Here is a 23,538-nt window from a genome sequence, read left to right on the forward strand (position 1 = left end):
CTGACATCCCTTTGCTAAAACTTTAAGATTAAAATGAAGGGCTCAATTTGAACACATCATCATTAACTACCCAGTGTTTGGCTACAGTATATACCAAGAGTATACTTGGAAGGCCTTCAGAGCCCCCAACTATCAATATAAACAAAACCACTGAACAGTCTAAATCACTAGACATCTAAACAACCAAGTTCTAATATAAGAGCTCTTAAGCATGGACAAACTTCACAAGTACCATGAACTTGGGACAAGGGAAAAATTCTATCTTCATTTTCCTTTTACTTTCATCATATGTATGAAACCACAATATTATGAGTATCCCTGACTTTCGCAAACAACAGAAATCACAGATCTTTCCAACCCCCACTGCATGTGTTACAGATCTCAAAATAGCTTTAAAGCTCACCCCCTACTTCTAAATTAAGTTACATGGCCCGCCACAGAACAGACATGACCAGAGCCATCAGGGCATTAGTCATCCAACTATGAGAACAGAATTGGTGACTGTTGTAAAACAAAGAGTTTGGCTGGCCTTCGTCCCAGTTCCTAGGAAGTACCTTCTAAATCCTTGGAATGTACTTAGTAACAGGAGTGCTTTTGATTTATGATCCCCTAGATAGTTTGTGCTAACAAGATGACTCACCAAAAAGATCAACTAGGGGATTAGAGAATTGGGATTTTGAATCCCCTGACAGCAGTCCATTTCCAAGGAGAGAAGCTAAAGATTGAGCTCAACCTTATGGCCAATGATTCAATCAGCCATGCTTACATTAACAAAGCCCCAATAAACACTTTGGACAGCCAAGCTGGAGAAAGCTTTCCTGGTCAACAATATTCCAGCTCTACACACCGTTACATATCCATGTGCAGGACAGTGATACTCCTGACTCCACCAAAGAAAACTGGATGATTCCCACTCAGACTATTACAGACTTCGTCCTGTATGTTTATTCTTTTGGATGGTCATGGATTTGGATCCTTTTCTGCTACTATAATGAAACTGTATCATAAGGATAGCATTTTCCTGTGTTCTAGGAGTTCTAGTAAATTCTCAAATCTGAGGTGGTCATGGGAACTCCTGAATTTGTAGGTGGTCAGAAATGTCGATGGCTTGTGGACCCATCAGTTTAAACCCACCAGCTTATTGCTGGTGTCTGCAGTGAGGGCAGTTTTATGGAGGACAATGCTTCAGCCTCACTCTGAGCAGCTAGCGTGTTAGGATTATACGCACTGACCCATAGATCTATAATGCTCTCCTGTATTCCCTATCATCAATTATTTATGGATCAATATGCTACAGTCCATTGGGTCGCAGAGTCAGACACGAACGAATGACTGAACAACCAACAACAAACATGAAAGGTCAAAGAATACCTCAATTAACTCTCTGATAAACATGAAGAACTACCATTTCAGTACCTTAAAATATAACAATTGTTTATCTGTATGTCGTATCTGCCACATAATATATTAACAAAAAAGCACTATTACTAAATTAAAGTTTTCATATTTTATAACTATTTAAATGTAACTTATTTCTCCTTTGCTCCCTTGTATTTAACTTAGCGTATTCAGAAACATTCTGAGAAGGTATCCATGGGTTTCGCCAGACTGCCAAAAGACCCATGACAAAACCACTCCTGCCTAAAACCACTGGCAAAAAACAACTCCGAATCTTTGATGTGTCTTTAGGAGGATACACGCAGGAAATCACTGTAAAGACCAGACAATCCTGGTGGTGATGGACTACCATCACCGGTGATGGACTACCATCACTGGTGATGGACTAGTAATTCAGACCACTCACCTGAAAGCTAGAATATTAAAACAGAAACTGAAAGAACAACCCTAACAAAAACTTTTGGGAACCAGGGTTTCCTATAGGAATTGTTAATTCCAGGTAAGGGGGAGGAAATACATGAAGAGCCTGGAACATCTTGCGCATACCAGAAGCCAGGAAGTTATCCAACTCAAGAAGGTATCACTGGAGTGGTGTCACAGAGACAAAGGGGGTTCTTTTACACTATTTTCTTGACTGTTATACTGTTCACCCTCTGTATCTGTGAGTTCCATATCCACAGATTCAACCTGCCTTAGATCAAAAATATCCACGGGAAAAAAACTTCCAGAAAGCTCCCCCACAGCACTGGTAACTACTTACACAGCTTTTATGTTGTATTTGCAACCACTTATGCAGTACTTATGTTGTATTAGGTATTATAAATAATGTAGAAATGACAGAGTATATGGGAGAATGTGCATAGGTTACATGCAAAAACTATGTTGTTTTATGGAAGAGACTTGAGCATCCATGGCTTTCTTCGGGGGATACTAGAACCAATCCCCCGCAGATATTGAGGAACAACTGTATATGACTAAAAATGTCCACGGACCAAAACTTGAACACACACACTGACACATACCATAATCACATGCTTGCAGGTACCAAAGAATTTGAAGATAGTGCTTCCAGAGGTAGGGCCTTGAGAGGTAAACCCCAAATTTGCAACCACTTTTATCCCTGAGGGTAATGGCCAAGTGTTTGGGGCAGCTAAAGGCTAACAACTTTGCAAGTTGAGGGGCCAAAGGCCAGAACCCAGGGACTTCCAAAGGAAGGAGAGGGCGAGTAAATCCATCTCTCTGTAAGATGGAACCCTGAACTGCTCTTGGGATCTGAGGGAATGGTAAGAGACTCATCTCTACCTTAAAACTTAGCTGAGATGATCCTAAGCCACCTGATCCTTCAGATGTCTAGAACAGCAAGCATCAATCCTCTCCAGGAATACCATCCCAGAGCCCAAATTATCTGAAACAATTTAAAAATCATAATCTACTACATGTGCAACCATGTACGTTAGCCCACAAAGAGACAAAATAAAAACCAGCAGAAACAACAAATAACAACAATCAAAAAAAGACCCACTGGGCTGCCAGCTATTGCAGTTACAAAATTATCCTTTAAAGTAAGTTATCAGAGGAAGTCAACAGGAATAACTAACTAAATGAAAAAACATCTGCAACTATCACATTCAAAGTGATTAAAAGTAAGACATAAAACTCTGGTAGAAAACAGAACCAGATTTTCCAGAAGTGAAAAAACAAAATAAACTCAATGGACAGATTATCAGTGAACTAGTCTTGTTAAAAATAAGTGAACAAAGGGAGATCAGAGGAAATACCAAGAATGAAGCATGCAAACGGTAAAACACCAGGAAAGTCTCACAAGTGTTTTAATGGCGTGGAAGGTTGGGACACACGGCAGCAGAAATACATTAAAAGACAATGACTGCAAACTTCTCAAAAGAACAAAAACCATTACCCTAGATTCAGTAAGACCTGTAAACACAAAATATAAATTTAAAAATACATAAAATACAAAATATAAACACACCAAATATAAATTAAAAAATCATAAAAACTGTTCAAAATGAAAGACCAAATAAATAAATAAAAAGCATTTAAGTAAAAAAGATTCTATCCACGAGAGCAAATATTAAACTGACAGTTTACTTAAGAAAAAAAGAAGAAAATGTAGTTCAGTAACTTCTTTCAACACCTTAGAAGAAAACTGACAAGTTAAAACTCTATACATATCAAAAATATCCTTCAAAAAGAAAAATCAGTTTGAGACATTTTTAGACTAACACACACTCACAGAATTCACCATTAGGAGTCACACAACAGGGGAGAAACAAAGAGTGTTCTTCAGGCAAAAAGAAAATGACACTGGAGTTGGACTGATGGGAATTACAGCAAGGAATGAAGAGCAATGAAAAGGGTTAAGTTAAATGCCCTGGAAGTCCAGTGGTTAGGACTCTGCCCTCCAGTGCAGGGGACACGTGTTGACTCCTGGTCACTGAACTACGATCCCACGAGCCACGGGACAACTAAGACCACTCGCTGAAACTAGTGAGGCTGCATGCCACAGCTGGAGAGAAGTCCACACGCAGCCATGAAGAGCCCACAGGCCACTACCAAGATCTGACACAGTCAAATGAATGTTTAAAAAAAAAAATAAATGGCTATTACGGTACAAATTAGTAATGTATAAGATAAAACATACACAGAGTTAAAACAGCACCAACTGTGCTACATAAGTGAAAATAAATGGAGTTTAAGCATCCACAAAAGAGGGGGAAAGAACCAAACGTTAGATTTTGACAAGTCAAAGATGCATGTTTGAAGTAACCTTGAGGTTAGCAGAGTTAAAAAAAAAAAAAGAAAGAAATGAGGAAAAGACACATAAAACAGGTACAATAAACAGAAAACACAGGAACATATTTAAACCCAACTACGTCAGTCACTTTGTTAAATATCAATAGACCAAACACTCCAGTTACAAGAAATATTGTCAGACTAGATTTTTTAAATCCCAGCTATGTATTGTTGACAACAGAAAAACCCACAGAATTATGCAGAAAGACTGCAAATACAAGTTTAAAAAATTAAAAGGCACACACTATACCTACTAATCAGAGAAAAGATAATGCAGTTACATTAATATTAAGCTAATTGAACTTTACCTCTAATAATACTTCTGCCTTAAAGGACACAATTATTGTAAAAGACTCAATGGTGAGGAAAATATGCAATGCTAAACATGTATGCACCTAGTAACATAACCACAAAATAGATAAAGCAAAAATTATCATTAAGGAGAAACAGACAAATGCAAAATAAGCATACCAATACATTTCTCTTGGTAACCAATACAACCAGCAAACCGAAGGGAAAAAAGGACAAGAAGAATTTAACACAACTAGCAAAGCTGAACTAACAAACATGAAACATTGCATCCAACAAATGTACAAGCACACTCTTTCCAAGCACACACAGGTCATTTACAAAAACTGATCAGAGCAGTGACGCGGCACGCAGCAGGCAGAAAGGATGTGCTCACCCGCACTACTGCTTCCTCTTTCTCCACTCCCTATTTGTGGTAGCAGCAGCAGTGTCCATGATCTAGTCGCCAACATGCGGCTCTTTGTCAGCGCACAGGAGGTACACACTCTCCAGGTGAGCAGCCAGGAGACAGTCGCCCAGATCAAAGCTCATGTAGTCTTGCTGGAGAGCACTGGATCAAGTCCTGCTCCTGGCAGGCACGCCCCGAGAGGATGAGGCTACCCTGGGCCAGTGTGGGTGAGAGGTTCTGAGCACTCTGGAAGTAGCCAGCCTCATGCTTGGTCCATGGTTCCCTGGCCCCCGCTGGGAAAGTAAGGGTCAGACTCCCAAGACGGCTAAACAAGAGAAAAAGAAGACAGGCTGGGCCAAGAGGCCTATGCAATAGAACCAGCACTTCGTCAGTGTTGTGCCCACTCTGGGCAAGAAGGGCCCCAATGCCAACTCTCAAGTCCTCTGTAATCTCGGCTTTCTCTAATAAAGCCACTTGCCCAATCATACATGTAAAAAAAAAAAGAACCTGATCAGATTGTATGTTAGGCCATAAAGCAAGCTTCAAAAAATGTCATAAGCTTTTAATTATATAGTATTCTGACCACAAAGGAATCAAAACAGAAATCAGAAAAAAGCACATAGAATACAGAAGATTCTTAGAGCAAAGAAACTATTCTGTATATAACTATAACGGTGGATACACATTACAAATGTAAAGACTCACAGACTATATAAAACCAAGAGTGAACCCTGGTGGTCCAGGGTGGTCCCTGGTGGTCCATGGAGACTAATACTCCATGTTCCCAACACACGGGCCCAGGTTTGGTTCCTGGTCAGGGAACCATTAATAGATCCCACATGCCACAAGAGCTACCGTGACACAACTAAAGATCACGCACACATCACTGAAAATGGAAGATCCCGCATGCCACAACTAAAACCTTCTACAGCCAAATAAACAAATATTTTCGTAAGAAGAGTGAACTCTATGTGACCTTGGATGACAATGATGTCAACGTAGGTTCATCCACTCTAACAAATGTACAATCTGGTACAGGATGCTGCTAATAGGAGAGGCTGTGCTTGTGTGGGATCGGGGGTACAGGGAACTCTGTACTTTCTACTCAGTATTGCTGTGAACCTAAAGCTGCCCTTAAAAATAACAGTGTATTTGAAAATAAGAAAAAAAAAGTTTACCTGGCAGGCTAGGTTAATGAATATGCTATGATTACAAACAACTCTCAAAATCTTAGTTGCTTAAGACCAAAGAAATCCCCACTCCCTGCCTTCTCCCTCTTTCCTCCACTCTTGCCCTCCCCCGCCCCCAGCTCTCAGCTTGCTCTAGACACTTAAAGATCTGCACCGCAAGAAGCTCCACTTGTAAACACAATCACTGGCAAGAAGAAGGGAATACGGCAAATCTCACCACTGCTCTTCAAGTCTGTGTGACAAGTCTCTCCAGCTCACACTTCACTGGGCAAGACAAATCACATGAATGCTTAACTTTGGAGGCAGAAACTAAAAGCAAGAATACTGCCACACACTCTCAGAAAAGATTTAAACTTAATACTGGTGAGGATGTGGAGTCACAAGAATGCATTCACCAGAAAAGAAACTGATAGGTATACCCACACTGGACGTCTGGCATTATCTAACACTGAACATAGGCATAAAAGACCCAACAATTCTAAGCCTAAGTCTACCCAACAGAAAAGCAATCAAGAAACATGTACCTGAATGTTCACAGCACATCCACTTACACGAGCCCCATGACACTCCTGGATCACCTAACATGGGGAGCTGCACGGTTCTAAATCCATCATGGCCCTTCCCCCAGACCAATGCTTCCCACAGGCTGTTCTAGCCAATGACTGGCCGTAGGCAGGATGCTAAAGGAGGCCCATTTCAGCAGGATAAGGGGCTCCACTGGTCCCAACTTTGGCTAGAGGACACGTCACTGGCCTTGCTAAAACTTTCTTAGAACAGCACGTAAGTCCTAAGTTACCAGACATTCTCTTCAATTTCTTCCTCCTCCACATGCATCAGACCTACAAGGGGCTGTTCACTCTGTCACAAGTATTTCTCCCAATACTGCAAAATCTAATCCCAACTTCCTGTCTTATCCTTGGGGGGAACTGAACAGTCTCAAAGTGGGAACAACCTAATATTTATCAGCAGGAGAATGAACAGCCAGGGATAATACATGAGTAAATCATTACATGCATAAACAAACTACAACTCTATGTGACCTGTGAATGAAATGAATGACAAAAATGAGTAACAGCTGCATGGGTAGTGTGTCACAAACCACAGATTTGTAATTACTTCTGTACTTTCAGTATATTTCTCTGGAAAAAAAAAACAAGCAAGACTCTGAGAAGTTAACTGTCCTTAAACCAAAAGGGGAATTGGCTACTTACTATTAATCAGATACAACCACTATGGAGAACAGTGTGGAAATTCCTTAAATAACTAAGAATAAAAGTACCATCCGTGTGTGCTCAGTCATGTCTGACTCCTTGCGACCCCATGGACTGCAGCCCACCAGGCTCCTCTATACATGAAATTCTCCACGCAAGAATATCGGAGTGGGTTGCCATTTCCTCCTCCAGAGGATCTTCCTGACCCAGGGATCGAACCAGTGTTTCCCGAGTTTCCCACATTAGTAGGCACATTCTTTATCACAGAGCCACCTGGGAAGCCCAAAGGTGATGCTGAGGGTGATGAGGGCCAAAGGAAAAAATAATTCTTTCCTCTTTTTCTCCCTCCCTCTCTCCCGCTTCTTACCTTCACCTTAGTATTCATTTGAGCAAGAACATCAATGCTACTCTCAAAACTACCATATATGACTCAGCAATCCCACTACTGGGCGTACTCCCTGAGAAAATCACAATTCAAAAGGACACATGTACCACAACATTCACAGCAGCACTATTTACAACAGCTAGGATATGGAAGCAATTTAGATGTCCATTGACAGTTGAATGGATAAAGATGTGGTGCATATATACAATGGAATATTACTCAGCAGCCATAAAATGGAACAAAATTGGGTCATTTGTAGTGACGTGGATGAACCTAGAATCTGTCATACAGCAGAGGGAAGTTAGAAAGAGAAAAACAAATATCGTGTACACATGGAATATATATGGAATCTAGAAAAATGGTACTGAGGAACCAAACTGTAGAACAGGAACAAAGATGCAGATGTAGAGAATGGACATTGGGTGGGGGGGAGTGGGCGGATTGAGAGAGTAGCGCTGACATATACACACTACCATCCGTAAAATAGACAGCTACTGAGAGGCTGCCCTAAAGCACAGGAAGCTTGGTGCTCTGGGATGACCTAGAGGGTGGGACGCAGGGGATGGGAGGGAGGCTCAAGAGAGAGGGGATATATGCATACTTATAGCTGATGCACGCTTTTGTATCACAGAAACACAACACTGCAAAGCAACTATACTCCAATTAAAAAGTGATAAAATAAAAACAGAGTATAGGCAATTTATATTCCTTCAGTGAAGCCACTTTCCAAAAAGATTCTACCAAATTATAGTCCCACAGTTATGTAAATTATTTATTTAAAAGCTATGCACTTTAGGTGAACACTACTTTATGGACTAAAACTTGTGGTGAAGAATAATTATGAAGAGAAAGCACAAAAGATTGCTTTTATCTTTTACTGAGTCCATTTAATAGATTCAAGAGATTAGATCTGATAGAGTGCCTGATGAACTATGGACAGAAGTTTGTGACACTGTACAGGAGGCAGGGATCAAGACAATCCCCAAGAAAAAGAAACACAAAAAAGCAAAATGGCTGTCTGAGGAGGCCTTACAAATAGCTGGGAAAAGGAGAAGTGAAAAGCAAAGGAGAAAAGGAAAGATATATCCATCTGAATGCAGAGTTTCAAAGAATAGCAAGGAGAGATAAGAAAGCCTTCCTCAGTAATCAGTGCAAAGAAATAAGAGGAAAGCAACAGAATGGGAAGGACTAGAGATCTAGTCAAGAAAATTAGATACCAAGGGAACATTTCGTGCAAAGATGGGCTCAGTAAAGGACAGAAATGGTAGGGACCTAACAGAAACAGAAGATACTAAGAAGAGGTGGCAAGAATACACAGAAGAACTGTACAAAAAAGATCTTCATGACCCATATAATCACGATGATGTGATCACATCAGAGCCAGACATCCTGGAATGTGAAGTCAAGTGGGCCTTAGGAAGCATCACTATGAATAAAGCTAGTGGAGGTGATGGAATTGCAGTTGAGCTATTTCAAATCCTAAAAGATGATGCTGTGAAATTACTGCACTCAATATGCTAGCAAATTTGGAAAACTCAGCAGCAGTCACAGGACTGGAAAAGGTCAGTTTTCATTCCAATCCCAAAGAAAGGCAAGGCCAAAGAATGCTCAAACTACCGCACAGTTGCACTCATCTCACACGCTAGTAAAGTAATGCTCAAAGTTCTCCAAGCCAGACTTCAACAGTACAGCCTGAATCGTGGACTTCCAGATGTTCAACCTGGTTTTAGAAAAGGCAGAAGAACCAGAGATCAAATTGCCAATATCCGCTGGATCATCAAAAAAGCAAGAGAGTTCCAGAAAAAGCTTTATTGACTATGCCAAAGCCTTTGACTGTGTGGATCACAATAAACTGTGGAAAATTCTGAAAGAGATGGAATACCAGACCACCGGACCTGCCTCTTGAGAAACCTGTATGCAGGTCAGGAAGCAACAGTTAGAACTGGACATGGAACAACAGACTGGTTACAAATACGAAAAGGAGTATGTCAAGGCTGTATATTGTCACCCTGCTTATTTAACTTATATGCAGAGTACATCATGAGAAACGCTGAGCTGGAGGAAGCACAAGCTGGAATCAAGACTGCTGGGAGAAATATCAATAACCTCAGATATGCAGATGACAGCACCCTTACGGCAGAAAGTGAGGAAGACCTAGAGAGCCTCTTGATGAAAGTGAAAGAGGAGTGAAAAAGTTGGCTTAAAGCTCAACGTTCAGAAAACTAAGATCATGGTATCCGGTCCCATCACTTCACAGCAAACAGACAGAGAAACACTGGCAGACTTTATTTTTCTGGGCTCCAAAATCATTGCAGATGGTAACTGCAGCCATGAAATTAAAAGACACTTACTCCCTGGAAGAAAAGTTATGACCAACCTAGATAGCAATATGAAAAGCAAGAGACATTACTTTGCCAACAAAGGTCCGTCTAGTCAAAGCTATGGTTTTGCCAGTAGTCATGTATGGATGTGAGAGTTGGACTATAAAGAAAACTGAGCACTGAAGAATTAATGCTGTTGAACTGTGGGGTTGGAGAAGACTCTTGAGAGTCCCTTGGACTGCAAGGAGATCCAACCAGTCCATCCTAAAAGAAATCAATCCTGAATATTGATTGGAAGGACTGATGTTGAAGCTAAAATTCCAATACTTTGGCCACCTGATGTGAAGAACTGACTCATTTGAAAAGACCCTGATACTGGGAAAGGTTGAAGGCGGGAGAATGGGATGACAGAGGGTGAGATGGTTGGATGGCATCACCGACTCAATGGACATGAGTCTGAGTAAACTCTGGGAGTTAGTGATGGACAGGGAGGCCTGGTGTGCTGCAGTCCATGAGGCTGCAGAGTCGGACACAACTGAGCGACTGAATTGAACTGAGTCTATTTAAAGAAAAACTTTTTAAGATTACACAAAAATACCAGAGTAACCAAAAATTACCAATTATAACCTAATGATTAATTCTAAATAAAAAAGACCATTTAACAGACCTGTCAGCGCAGGATGCAACTGCTACCACAGCATTTACAGATCCCAGTTTAGCGCCCTGTCCAAATCAATAAATTTGGTCTAACTCAACTTTACATTCCCTCCACCATCATCTCAGACCCTTAACATCCAGTCCCACAATTATCCCCCAGGGAAACTCTTTTGGAGGGTAGTTCTACCTCTTCATGAATCACACTTTGCACCTCATCCTTTGGGGCCTTCTGGGAGGATTCTAGGGGAAGCCAAATGCAGGTTTTTCAGGCAAACAGAGATTAAGTTCAGACAGGGGATGGCAAGGCTGCTTCTACCGGCAAAGGTAGCCCAACCGAATTTAGGTGTTCAAGATCTCCAGCTAAATCAGAAACTGACCATGTCTCTAATACAATTTTCAGGATCCCACTCCTTACCAATTAAAGTTCTCACCTACTAACAGGGAATTCAATTTGCAGTTTAAGGGCAGTCACAGAAACTTCCAGGTCCCTTATGTGGAACCCTCACTGGGAATTTAATACTCTGAGCTCATCATTTCACTTTGTAATGTTTTAACTTGGCTAGGCTAAACTGCATTCCCAGGATTTCCCTTGTATTTGTTTCAGGACTGGGTGGGCCACAGAGAGACTACTGTGCAGCAGGCAGAGGGCACATCTGGTAGGACATCTGCACTCACTAACTCCCCAACTGCCTCACTGATGCGAGGCTGCAACAGCTACTCTACCTTCCCCCAGGCTCCCTGAGTCTCTGTCTCCCGGGCCAAGTTTGTGTGGTCAGCTCCAAGACAAAGGCCCAGCTCTTTCTGGATGCCCACACAACCAAGGTCAGAAGCAACACAACTGACACAGCTTTCCATCTGTCTTGCTGTGGCTTCCAATCTGTTTTCTCCCCCAAGGCACTTCCACCTTTCTTTCTCAAATTCCTGTCCTATGGACTACAACTCTAGCATGAGGCACACAAGCAGCCTTATCAACAAGCTGCATCACCAGCTCCTACACTGTATTAACTGAGAACTCTGAATAAGACTGTCTGACAGACCCCTGGACAGAAAACCACACATTTAACCACACAGCCTCAATCTGCCTTTGGACAATGCTAGCTAGGGCCCAGGGAATATGAGCCCTCACAACCCAAGAACTGAGCTAAGGACCAGAAAAGTATTTATGGACAAAAACAATTAAGAATCTCTGCTCTCAAGAACGGAGAAGGCAATGGCACCCCACTCCAGTACTCTTGCCTGGAAAATCCCATGGACAGAGAAGCCTGGTAGGCTACAGTCCATGGGGTCGCTAAGAGTCGGACATGACTGAGCGACTTCACTTTCACTTTTCCCTTTCATGCACTGGAGAAGGAAATGGCAACCCACTCCAGTATTCTTGCCTGGAGAATCCCAGGGATGGCGGAGCCTGGTGGGCTGCCGTCTATGGGGTCGCACAGAGTCGGACACGACTGAAGCGACTTAGCAGCAGCAGCAGCAGCTCTCAAGCTCAGCCTTTTTGAGAAAACAAAAACTCGTTAAATCATGTGAACAAAACTAACCCTGTAATTTTGATAAGCACTTGGAAGGACAGCAATGTCTCTAATATAAGGACTTGACTTGATGAAAGTCAAGAAAAAACTTCAAAACCTTCCGAAAATTGATGGTTACTGTAGCAAGTGATGGATATATGGAGATTCTCTATTCTACCTTTATATAAAATTTATGAACACTTTCATCAAAAAGTGATGCCTGAGACAAGGGAGGCAGACTAAGAATAACTGAAATTTGGACAGAAAAGCATACCTGCTGCTGCTACTGCTGCTAAGTCGCTTCAGTCGTGTCCGACTCTGTGCGACCCCATGGACTGTAGCCTACCAGGCTCCTCTGTCTATGTGATTTTCCAGGCAAGAGTACTGGAGTGGGGTGCCATTGCCTTCTCCGAAAAGCATACCAGCAAGAGGGAAAGAACAAGTGCCAGAGTCCCTAGCGGCAGAGATGATGGGCACTGGAGATATGGGAAGCACCTGCGTGGCTGGAGCAAAGGGAGATGCAGTGCAGATGAGGTCAAAGCCCCAGAGGATAAAAATTATGCACACCGTTGAGGCCTGCTAGGAAGCTCTGTCCTTAAAGCAGGGGGAAGCCACTGAGAGTTTTATGTAAACAGTGATATAATTAGATTTGCCTTTTTTTTTAAAAAACACGTAATTTCTGACACTAACAAATTATAATACAGACATAGTTACCTTTTACGCAAGAATCTCACTATCTTGAAACTATACCTGATCAAATACAAAACAATGTATCGAACATTGGTTATTCACTGCAATAGTTTTATAACAGCAGCAGAATATAAACATTATATATATATATATTTTTAGGAAATGAACTACAAGCACGCAAAAGTGTACATACCAAGAATATAGAAGTGTATACGAAGTGATCTCCAGAATATATTAAGTAACAAGGAAGAAACAACAATGTATACAAGCTTTTTGGAAACAAAAGCATACACAAACTTTTTTTTAAGAAAAGCAGGTAAAAAAATGTTTCCTTATATTGCAAAAATAAGTGGAAAAACAAACCAGAAATAAAAATGTAGCAGGAGGAGAACAGTTTAGAGATAGGAAAAGAAGGGAGAATGTAAACACACCTTTATAATGTAGCTTTGACTCTGGAACTATATAAATGTTTTACACACTGAAAAAAATACGTTTAGAAAAACATTAAAGCAATCCTTAAATGTTAGGGATTTCATTCAAATAAACCAAACTAATAATCAAACTGATTACAAAATCAGAGAGAAAATGTCTTCAAATAATTCTATAATTCAGAATGTAAACATTTTTAAAACAAAGGGAATAAAATAGAAACCTACAATCATTCTACTGTTAAAATGTTTTCAAACTACTATGCTTACACTGTAGAATAAAGGAAAGTAAAGTTGATACGAATGCAAATTTTTAACATTAGAGAAGGATAAACTCAAAGTAAAAACCCTATGAAGTTAAATGTGAATTGAACTAGCAACACAAAATCAAAACTAGTATTTCAAACAAGTCTGTCCAATGACAGCAAGAACATCTCAGCGGCAATAAGGACACACAGCACCAGATTTTGGTATCTAAACTCCACTGCCTGATAAAAAGAGCTAAAAGAACTGGTTGATAGATACTGGGCAGAAAAAGCACAAAGTGAGTCTCAGGCATCTTGTAACATGAGCAAGAAACAGTTCAAAGGTAAACAGGGTCACATCCAAGGGAAGAAAACTAGTTTGAAAGGACCAAGCCATGACCAAACAAGGACAAGTTGAGGAAAAAGAATTGACTGCTTGATTAAGACACACTGAATACATAAAATTCCATAGGTCTCCAGTGATCCTAAAGAAGAGAAAGCAAAATGAAATACACAGTAACAAATCAACCCTGTACACAGGGAAAAGAACATTCTTACCCTTGTGTCAAGACCTAAAACTCATGCTAAGAATATTAATTTAGATATGATTAGTTAATATATGGATAAGTAGGTCATATAGACATACATGTCTATGACTATATAGACCATCTATAAATAAATATGTAGATCATTTGCAGACAGGTCCAAATATTAAACCCAAGTTATAAGGATGTAACTATAAGCAAGCTGAAGAACAAATATAAGCAAACAAATATAATCTAAGTTTAAACAGTTGTCCTGCCTTTTATTACTACAAACTAAAAACATTTCAAGTAGTATTTAAATACTTCATTAGTCTCTTTATTTACTCTCTCAACATTTGGATAAAACAATATCCATGATGAATTGATCCCTTCTCTATCACCCACCCCACCCCCCAAAAAGTCAACACATTTAACATTTTAGTGTCTCCAGACAAACTGCCTTTGCTTCAAATTACTTTATCCTTATTCAACAGGCTAGACGCTTGTAAACTTGAGCTGGAACACTGGTAGATTCCTTCAATACATCTTTCAGAAGGTTTAATGCTCCCCGCACCCTTCCTCCCCACCACCCTTCAGATAAAACAGCAACCACCTTAATGTGATATGTTCAATTATTTAAAATCTGGCCCCAAATTCATTCCTAGGCAGACTGATCATGTCAAACTTAAGTGGCGTCAGCAGTTGTATGATCAATACTCACAGGGAACTTATGATATCCAGAAGCCCTAGGAATCACTCACGTGGGAGTAACAGATAACACAGCAAAACTTTTGATTGTAATTCAAATCCAGAATGGTCTAACACTCTTCATGACTCTGCTCCTGTTGTTCCCTCATCTAGACTGCTGTCCTCTAACCTATATTCTTCACCCTGCACGAACATCACCTTCTCTCCCCAGATGTCTCACCATATGCCTGGGTATCTTCCCTACCAAGCTGTAAGGTCTCCAAGGGCACATCTTCATGTATCATGTCCATATATGACTTATGGCAATTTAAAAGCCAAAAAATAAGCATCCAATAAAGGTTTAATTAAAAACTTAATAGAAGACAAGCACAACTAAGCAACCTATTGTTGAAAAAAAAAAAACTACTAACTATAGCAAAGTTCAAAAGCATGGAGAAGAAGGAAATCAACAATGACTGGCACCAGCTGCTGCATTTCAGGAACTGTACTGGGAACTCTACACATCCATTTCATTTAACTATTGTAATAGCCTTACATGATAGGTTTCATCCCAGTTTATAGTTGAGGAACAGTGCTTAGAAGGGCTATGTGATGAATCAGGTATGTGGCTTTGGACCAGTAAGGAGTGGGGTTGGATTTCAACCCAGACTCTTCAGAGTTGAAGGCCATTCAATCTCCACGTCCAACTCCAGAGCTCACATCTTTTTCACTATGGATTCACCGTTTCCAATTTCTTTTTGTTCAAAGGAAAAAGAAAACACAATTAAGCATCTAATAAGGAAGTATTTCCATGACATCAATTTTTCTCAACAAATTAGAATTCTAATTTAAAAGAAATATCCAACAACACTGTTATTTTTAATCTCTGCAATAATCCACCATAATTCTTCCAAAACAGTAGTACCCTTTTTATCTGTTTCTACCATACCAGAGGAAAAAATGCTAACAATTAAGGAGTACAGCCAATGGATTTTAACTGTATACAATCAGGTAAGTCACTGGGAAGAGAGAACATTGTACAATTAAATTTCTTCTAGTTAAGACTTCAAATTAATAGCTCATAATTATGTCACCCTACTTATTTAACTTATATGCAGAGTACATCATGAGAAACGCTGGGCTGGAAGAGACACAAGCTGGAATCAAGATTGCTGGGAGAAATATCAATAACCTCAGATATGCAGATGACACCACCCTTATGGCAGAAAGTGAAGAAGAACTAAAGAGCCTCTTGATGAAAGTGAAACAAGAGAGTGAAACAGTTGGCTTTTAAAGCTCAACATTCAGAAAACTAAGATCATGGCATCCGGTCCCATCACTTCATGGGAAATAGATGGGGAAACAGTGGAAACAGTGTCAGACTTTATTTTTTTGGGCTCCAAAATCACTGCAGATGGTAATCGCAGCCACGAAATTAAAAGACGCTTACTCCTTGGAAGGAAGGTTATGGGGCCAACCTAGACAGCATATTTAAAAGCAGAGACATTACTTTGCCAACAAAAGTCTAGTCAAGGCTATGGTTTTTCCAGTAGTCATGTATGGATGTGAGAGTTTGACAGTGAAGAAAGCTGAGCACCGAAGAATTGATGCTTTTGAACTGTGGTGTTGGAGAAGACTCTTGAGAGCCCCTTGGACTGCAAGAAGATCCAATCAATCCATCCTAAAGGAGATCAATCCTGGGTGTTCATTGGAAGGACTGATGTTGAAGCTGAAACTCCAATACTTTGGCCACCTCATGCGAAGAGTTGACTCATTGGAAAAGACCCTAATGCTGGGTAGGATTGGGGGCAGGAGGAGAAGGGGACGACAGAGGATGAGATGGCTAGATGGCATCACTGACTCGATGGACATGGGTTTGGGTGGACTCCGGGAGTTGGTGATGGACAGGGAGGCCTGGCGTGCTGCGACTCATGGGGTCACAAAGAGTCGGACACGACTGAGCAACTGAACTGAACTGAACTGATATCATATCAATACCATAAGAGTCAAATCTGAGGTACTCTTTCCCAATAGGATGCACAGGCAAACAAAAATCACATCAACCTTCCAGTCCACGATTTATGAGTGATACCATTACCTGTAAGGACACCAATGACCAACATTTCACCGTTACCTAGATTTCATGAGTGTTACTAGATATCACACTAAGAACAAGAAAGTATCTAAGGTCAAATATGAAAAACAATGCTGGTACTATTTCTCAGCACCATTAACCAGATACTGTGAATTGTGACCCTGGGGGGAAAGGAAAGAACATAGCACTGTTAACGAAACTAAGGTGACCAAGGACTCCTTTGATTTTCCTGTAGCATTTCTTAGCATGAATGTCACAAAGACGACCACCTTAAACGCTGCTTCATATATATACCCAAAACAAAGTAAATATTATTACTGGGTTCTGAACTAGTAAATAAAGAAAGAGTACTATCAAAACTCTGGGGATCATCGAAAATCTTAAAAAAAAAAAAAATCTAAGTTAATCATCGAGATGACTGAAGGTCTCTTTCCTTAACTCATTTCACAGCATTATGAAGTAACCATTTTGCTACTCAAAGAAACTCTATTTTCTCACAAGAAACACACACCTACTATCGACGATTCTGACATACATTTAACGACCTTTACATGTAATTATCAAGTCAAATCCCAAGAACACAGGGGCCTGGTAGGTTAGTCCATGAGATCACAAAGAGTCGGACACGACTTAGCTACTGAACAACAAATCAAGTCTGATAATACAGGTTCTGTAAATTGTTAGCTATAATTTTCGGTATTTGCCTCTTAACCAAGGATTGGGGGAAGGGCAGAAGCTTCCTCATCTCACTTGACTCTCATCAGAAATTTCACAACCTCTTAAAAGTTCACAACCTCTAAGAAGGTTAACAGACTCAATCTGTCCTGGTACATACACTCTCAAGTACAGGTTTAGTTTTCATTCCCTAACAAAAGCTATGTAGAAAGCAATTACTGTACTCTCCATCAATCCCTTCAGACCGCAGAGTTCCTTCCAGAAAATTCCAACAGAAGTTATATAGGAATTCGCATTTGGGGAGGTATGTCGTCTTTGGCAGAAGTCATGTTATACAGTGCAATCCTTTAACACTTAAATGTATTGAGGGTTGCTTTCTGACGTACAGCAGATCTGTATTTGCTACTTCAAGGTGCATGGAAAACCCTCTCCAAAACCAGGAATCCCAACCCACAAATCATAAAAAGCAAATATGCGTGAAGCAACTGCGTAAACAGATTTGGGGTGCCTATTTCGTGGCATTTATGGCTGAGGCCATCACTAAAATTCAATCCGGTAAAGTCGACAACGCACCCCCAATAGGAAAGATGAACAGAGCCAAACCGTAGGCACTGCGCAGTTTCCGCGCCGTGCGATTAATCTCAGCAAATGCTTGCGGAATGCGCTCAAGGTCACTCGTGATGAAAAAGAAACGTGTGTGTGTGTGTCTTTGAGTGTGCGTGTGCAGAAACGCCCGCCGTCGTCCAGTCCCGCGCAGAGCTGCCCAAGGCGCGTGGACAGGCAGCCAAGGGGGCGGGGGAAATGAGGGGGGGGTTACCGAGAGCCCCGAAAAACCACCTTCTCCGCCAAGCCCACTGCTGCAGAACCCCGGGCAGCCACCCGGGAGGTTACGCCGTCGTAGGTACACAGCCCTGGGTAGGAGAGCAACGCCAGGCCTCCGGAGGGTCCCGATCTCGGAGAACCCCCTCCCCTTTCTGTGGTCCGGTTCCAGCGGCCCTCTAGCTACGGAGACCAGTCCTCCCTCCCACCCCGACCTCCTTCCACCCTCCGCCCCAGCCCCTCCCCACGCCCCGAGGGCCTGTTCCCCTCCCCCCTGACATCCCCTCCCACCACCCAGGGGTCCAGTCCCCACCCCCGCCCCAGGGGACTCCTACACCGCCCCCGCAGGCCCCGAGGGTCTCATTCCTTCCTCCCCCGCCCAGCCCGGGTTATGCAACACTCACCCGCCCCGCCCCCCCGCCAGCGCCCGCCGCATTGCCCCCCCTCCGCGGGCCCAGCCACCCCGCGCCCCCCGCCCGCTCGAGTGCCAGGGCCTCCCGAACAAAGCGCGCGGGGCTGGCCGGCCGGGCCGGGGGCGGCGGCCATGTTGGCGGGGGCGGCGAACAAAGGCGCGCGGCCCGAGCCCGAGGCCCCCGCCCGAAGCCCGGCCGGCAGGGGGCGCTGTACAGGCGCCGCCCGCCGCCCGGACAATGCGCCGCGGCCCGCTGCTCCCCAGGCGCCACCGCCCCTCAACGCGCCCCGCCCGCGGCCCCGCTGCAGCGCCCGCTCCCCGGCGGTGCACAGGCCTCACCTGCTGGCCTCCTAGGCCGCCGTCCGCAGCTCTTGGGCCCTGCCGTCCCGCGCCGCGCTCCCGCCCCGGCCCGACCGAGCCAGACGGCGCCGCCCCGCCCCCGCTCCGCTCCGCGGCCGCCGCCGCCCGCCCCCGACCGCACGGCGCACGCGCACTGCGCCCGCCGACTGCACCGGCAGCGCCGCCCGGCCCTGGCCCGACGGGCCGTATTGCGCAGGCGCTCCAGCTGGAGGGCAGGGCCTAGAGGACAGGGGGCGGGGCCTGGCGGCAGGACTCGGCTTGAGGCTGCTCACCTGGCGGCGGGGCGGGACCGAATAAGGGAGGGCCTGGAGGTGGGGCGGGGCCTGGTGGTGCAGCAGGGCGGGGTCTGGCACCACTCACCTGGCAGCCAAGCACAGCGGACCAGGGCCTGGCGCCGGGGTGGGGCCTAGCAGCGGGGAGGGGCCGGGCGCGGCTCTCACCTAGGGGCGGGGCCTGGCTGGGTCCCAGCTGCGCGCCTAGAGGCGGCATTAAGTGCTCAGAGGCCGGGGAACCAGGGACTGCGCCGGTTGCACCGGAAGTCTGGCATCCTTAGAAGTTTCGTTTTCGCGCGGTGGGAGGGCTTTCACCGATTGACTCACCCTCCCTGTCCTTGAATTTAAGCAGCAAGTCGACCTGCGTCGCACACGCCGCCCCTTTGGAAGAAGCGGAATACCCTGACAAGGCCATCCGCTGACAGAGCTGTGGTGGCCGAGGAGAGGCAGCACCCAGCGCCGACGGCTTCCCGATCGGGCCCCACCGCCACACTGCGCCACCGCGGCCGAAATTCGGGTCTCTCCCACTCATCTGCCCTACCTGGCGGGGGAGGACGAGCTTTGCAGCGCTTGACAAAGCACTCCCTCCTTGTCCGTACTCCGCCCCCTCCACAAACTGGCCAATTCGCTCGGCTTTCCGCAGAAGTCAGGAGCCAGGCATTCTCACGGTCACTCGCGAACTTGTTTGCCTTCTGTTTCACCCAACACGCCCTTTGAGTGTCAGGTTGTTGTTTGCAGGAAGAGGGGTAGAGGAAGGAAGAGTCCGGAACAGTTTTGACTCCGAAGGAGTGCAGTGCCCGCAGGCTGAACCCGGAGTCTGAATCCCTACCCCGCACCCCAGCCTGGAGCTCTACCCGCTTCAATCCCAGGACTGGCGCTCTCCTCTTCCCTCGTCCTCATACCCCCTCAACTCTCGCCCAGCACTTCCCTCCCCCACTTACCCGGTGCCCTCCCCTCCCCCAACCCCACCACCACCCTGGCGTCCTCCGGAGAGTCACTGGGCGGACGTGGTTCCTAGAATGCGAAAAGCTGAACTGCCTGCCCGAATGCTGTCGAATCATATGACAGACGTATTATTGGAAAGTGCTCTGTACACCGTAACCTGCAGCCCAATTGTCGCTTAGCATTGCTCTGTGGGATTTTGCTGGCACCTTTTTCTTCCAAGTAAGATTGATACGTGCCTGTTGAAACAACGTACTCATCTCAGATGACACACTTGGCAAGAATTGCAAGTTCACAGGCCAACTAGAGGACCAATTTAGATACAGATGTACGAAAGTGTGTCACTGTACTTACCAATGAGAAAGCGTTGGGAAATTAACTTTCCATAATAGTCGATGTTTATGACCCAGACAGTAGTGGAGAGGGAGAAATTTCTCTCTTGAGTTCTTATGCGGTGGACTAATGACAAAATTGACACAAGACAGATAGCAGGAGAAAAACAAATTTGAATGCATGCACATATAGGTCTCAGAAATTGGATCTATGAGGTGGCCAAAGTAGGCAGATTTTATCCTTTTTAGACAAAGAAAAAATAAATTTGTGAGGAGTTGACAAGATAGGTTTGGGATGCTCAATTAGTGAAAAAAATAAACAGAATTTGGGCTTGGAATAGTAAATTTAAAATTAACAAGGTTTGTTTATGCAGGCTTTTCAGCCTGATTTCCTTGTTTCTGGTGATAAGGATCTCTCTGTACCTGCTAGTACAAGAAAGGTATTTGTTGTTAAGTCGCTCAGTCCTGTCTGACTCATTTTCGACCCTCCATGGACTGTTGCTCCCCAGACTCCTCTGTCCATGGGATGTCCGAGGCAAGAATACTGGAGTAGATTGCCATTTCCTTATCCAGAGGCAAATTCTTTACTGCTGAGCCACCAGGGAAGCCCTGAGAAAGGTATCGAAACCTTTGAAAGAATGACATAGCCCGAGCACACAACCAAATAGGTCCAAGATGGCAGATGAGTTGATTTCCACTAGACCTTGAGCCTCAGTATATGCTCACTGTAACACATCAGCAAGCTAAATGACACACCCACAGGTGCCATGACAGTTCAAGGCCAACCATAAAAGTCAAAAAGTGGGTGGTGGCCCAATTCCTGGAAATCCCCACCCCTTCCCCAAAATAGCTAAAATACTCCTCCCACTCATTAGCTTACGAAATTACCCACCCCTGTAAAAACTGACAAGTCAGTGGAATGTTTCTCTCTAAATAAATTCACTTCTTATCCATCACTTTGTCTCTCTCTGAATTCTTTCTGTGATGAAACATCAAGAACCTGAGTTTCATTAAGTCCTGAGACCATGTGTGTGATCTCAGTTAAAACTGAGCTCAAGTCCCAATCTGAGTTGCATGGTTTCAGCAATTTTCAAATGGGAGATTTTTTCCTATTTTTAAGGAGACAGAGGGGAAGGTCAGAGTGTCCCTCTTGCATTGACTCTTTCTTAAGTAACTGTGCATGCATGCTAAGTCACTTCAGTCAGGTCTGACTCTTTGCAACCCTATGGACTGTAGCCCACTAGGCTCCTCTGTCCATGGGATTCTCCAGCCAAGAATACTGGAGTGGGTTGCTGTGCCCTCCTCCAAGGAATCTTCTCAACCCAGGGATTGAACCCCGTCTCTTCTGTTTCCTTCATTGTCAGGTGGGTTCTTTACCACTAATGCCACCTGGGAAGCCTGTAAGTAACTTTAATACAAAATAATTAATGTTCCGTTGAGGCACATTTGGAGGCAATCCACCGGGTGCCCCAACAACCTCAACCAGAAGACTGTGAGTCCCTTCCTTTCCCGTTCTGAATGGAGAGGTCTGGCCATCTTGCTTCCCAGGAAGCTTCAGTAGACCCCACACTAAAGTGTCTTCCTATTAGTGGGGAGGGAGCCAGATTGTTGCAATACTCTTTCTTTGGAAGTGGGACCTGAAGAACCAAACAGGACCACTTTCGTCTCAAGAATCCTGTTTCTCAAAAGGTACTCTCTTTCCATGCTCATTCTTGGCTTAACTTGCTCCTGAAACCACAGGAAAATCATCAATTAGAGTACTATGCCCCTTCCAGGCTTCTCTCCAACAGTTTGAAACTATCACCATCACAGCACTGCTGTATGAAAAAGAGAACCAGGAGAGTCTTTCATACTCCCTGGCTCAACATATATCAACTGGACCCTTTCAGGCAAAGGGCACTGCATTTGCCTCTGGAGGGGACACTATGTCTACATACACAAGAATGTTTACACTTCATGAAGGGAACATCACATGGTGCTGAAAAAAATGTTTACTGAATAGAAGACTCCAAGAAAGAAACAGCAGGAGCAGAGTTCAGCAATCTGGTCAACTATACAGCTGCCACCCCTAGCTCATTCCTACCTTTCTCCAGGTCATTCTGCACACAGCAGCAAAATATATGCTTCTAAATGATACCTTCTCAGAGAAGCCTCTTCTGACCACCTGCACAAGTAGATTGCCCTCTATTCTCTTTAACTGTCATCCTTGTTTATTTTTCTTTGTAGCACTGATTCTCTTTTGTAATTACATACAGCAGACCACCTGACCTGCCTCTTGAGAAACCTGTATGCAGGTCAGGAAGCAACAGTTAGAACTGGACATGGAACAACAGACTGGTTCCAAATAGGAAAAGGAGTACATCAAGGCTGTGTATTGTCACCCTGCTTATTTAACTTATATGCAGAGTACATCATGAGAAACGCTGGGCTGGAAGAAGCACAAGCTGGAATCAAGATTGCTGGGAGAAATATCAGTAACCTCAGATATGCAGATGACACCACCCTTATGGCAGAAAGTGAAGAGGAACTAAAAAGCCTCTTGATGAAAGTGAAAGAGGAGAGTGAAAAAGTTGGCTTAAAGCTCAACGTTCAGAAAGCTAAGATCATGGTATCTGGTCCCATCACTTCATGGGAAATAGATGGGGAAACAGTGGAAACAGTGTCAGACTTTATTTTGGGGGGCTCCAAAATCACTGCTGATGGTGATTGCAGCCATGAAATTAAAAGACGCTTACTCCTTGGAAGGAAAGTTATGACCAACCTAGATAGCATATTAAAAAGCAGAGACATTACTTTGCCAACAAAAGGTCCATCTAGTCAAGGCTATGGTTTTTCCAATAGTCATGTATGGATGTGAGAGTTGGACGGTGAAGAAA

At 43.7% G+C, this 23,538-nt stretch overlaps 1 protein-coding gene and 1 pseudogene across 9 annotated transcripts in view; one reads left to right on the forward strand and one right to left on the reverse strand.

Moving 5' to 3' along the window:
• Nucleotides 1–20,411, reverse strand: part of SPIN1 (spindlin 1) — an 81,152-nt gene extending 60,741 nt beyond the window's left edge. For 4 of the 9 annotated variants that reach the window (XM_081572599.1, XM_081572561.1, XM_081572555.1 and 1 more), the window contains exon 1: nucleotides 19,096–19,226. The gene's annotated coding sequence lies outside the window, so the exon portion shown is untranslated. Of the gene's footprint in view, nucleotides 1–4,897; nucleotides 5,235–18,098; nucleotides 18,496–19,095; nucleotides 19,227–19,929 lie in introns of those variants that run through there. The other 5 variants (XM_081572588.1, XM_081572569.1, XM_081572578.1 and 2 more) reach the window with 5 other exon arrangements.
• LOC145516479 (ubiquitin-like protein FUBI pseudogene) lies at nucleotides 4,972–5,374 on the forward strand (annotated as a pseudogene).
• Nucleotides 20,412–23,538: the final 3,127 nt, after the last annotated feature.

Source organism: Giraffa tippelskirchi, chromosome 1, assembly GCF_054371585.1.
Source record: "Giraffa tippelskirchi isolate mGirTip1 chromosome 1, T2T-mGirTip1v1.2.pri, whole genome shotgun sequence".
In the NCBI taxonomy this organism is placed as follows: Eukaryota; Metazoa; Chordata; class Mammalia; order Artiodactyla; family Giraffidae; genus Giraffa; species Giraffa tippelskirchi.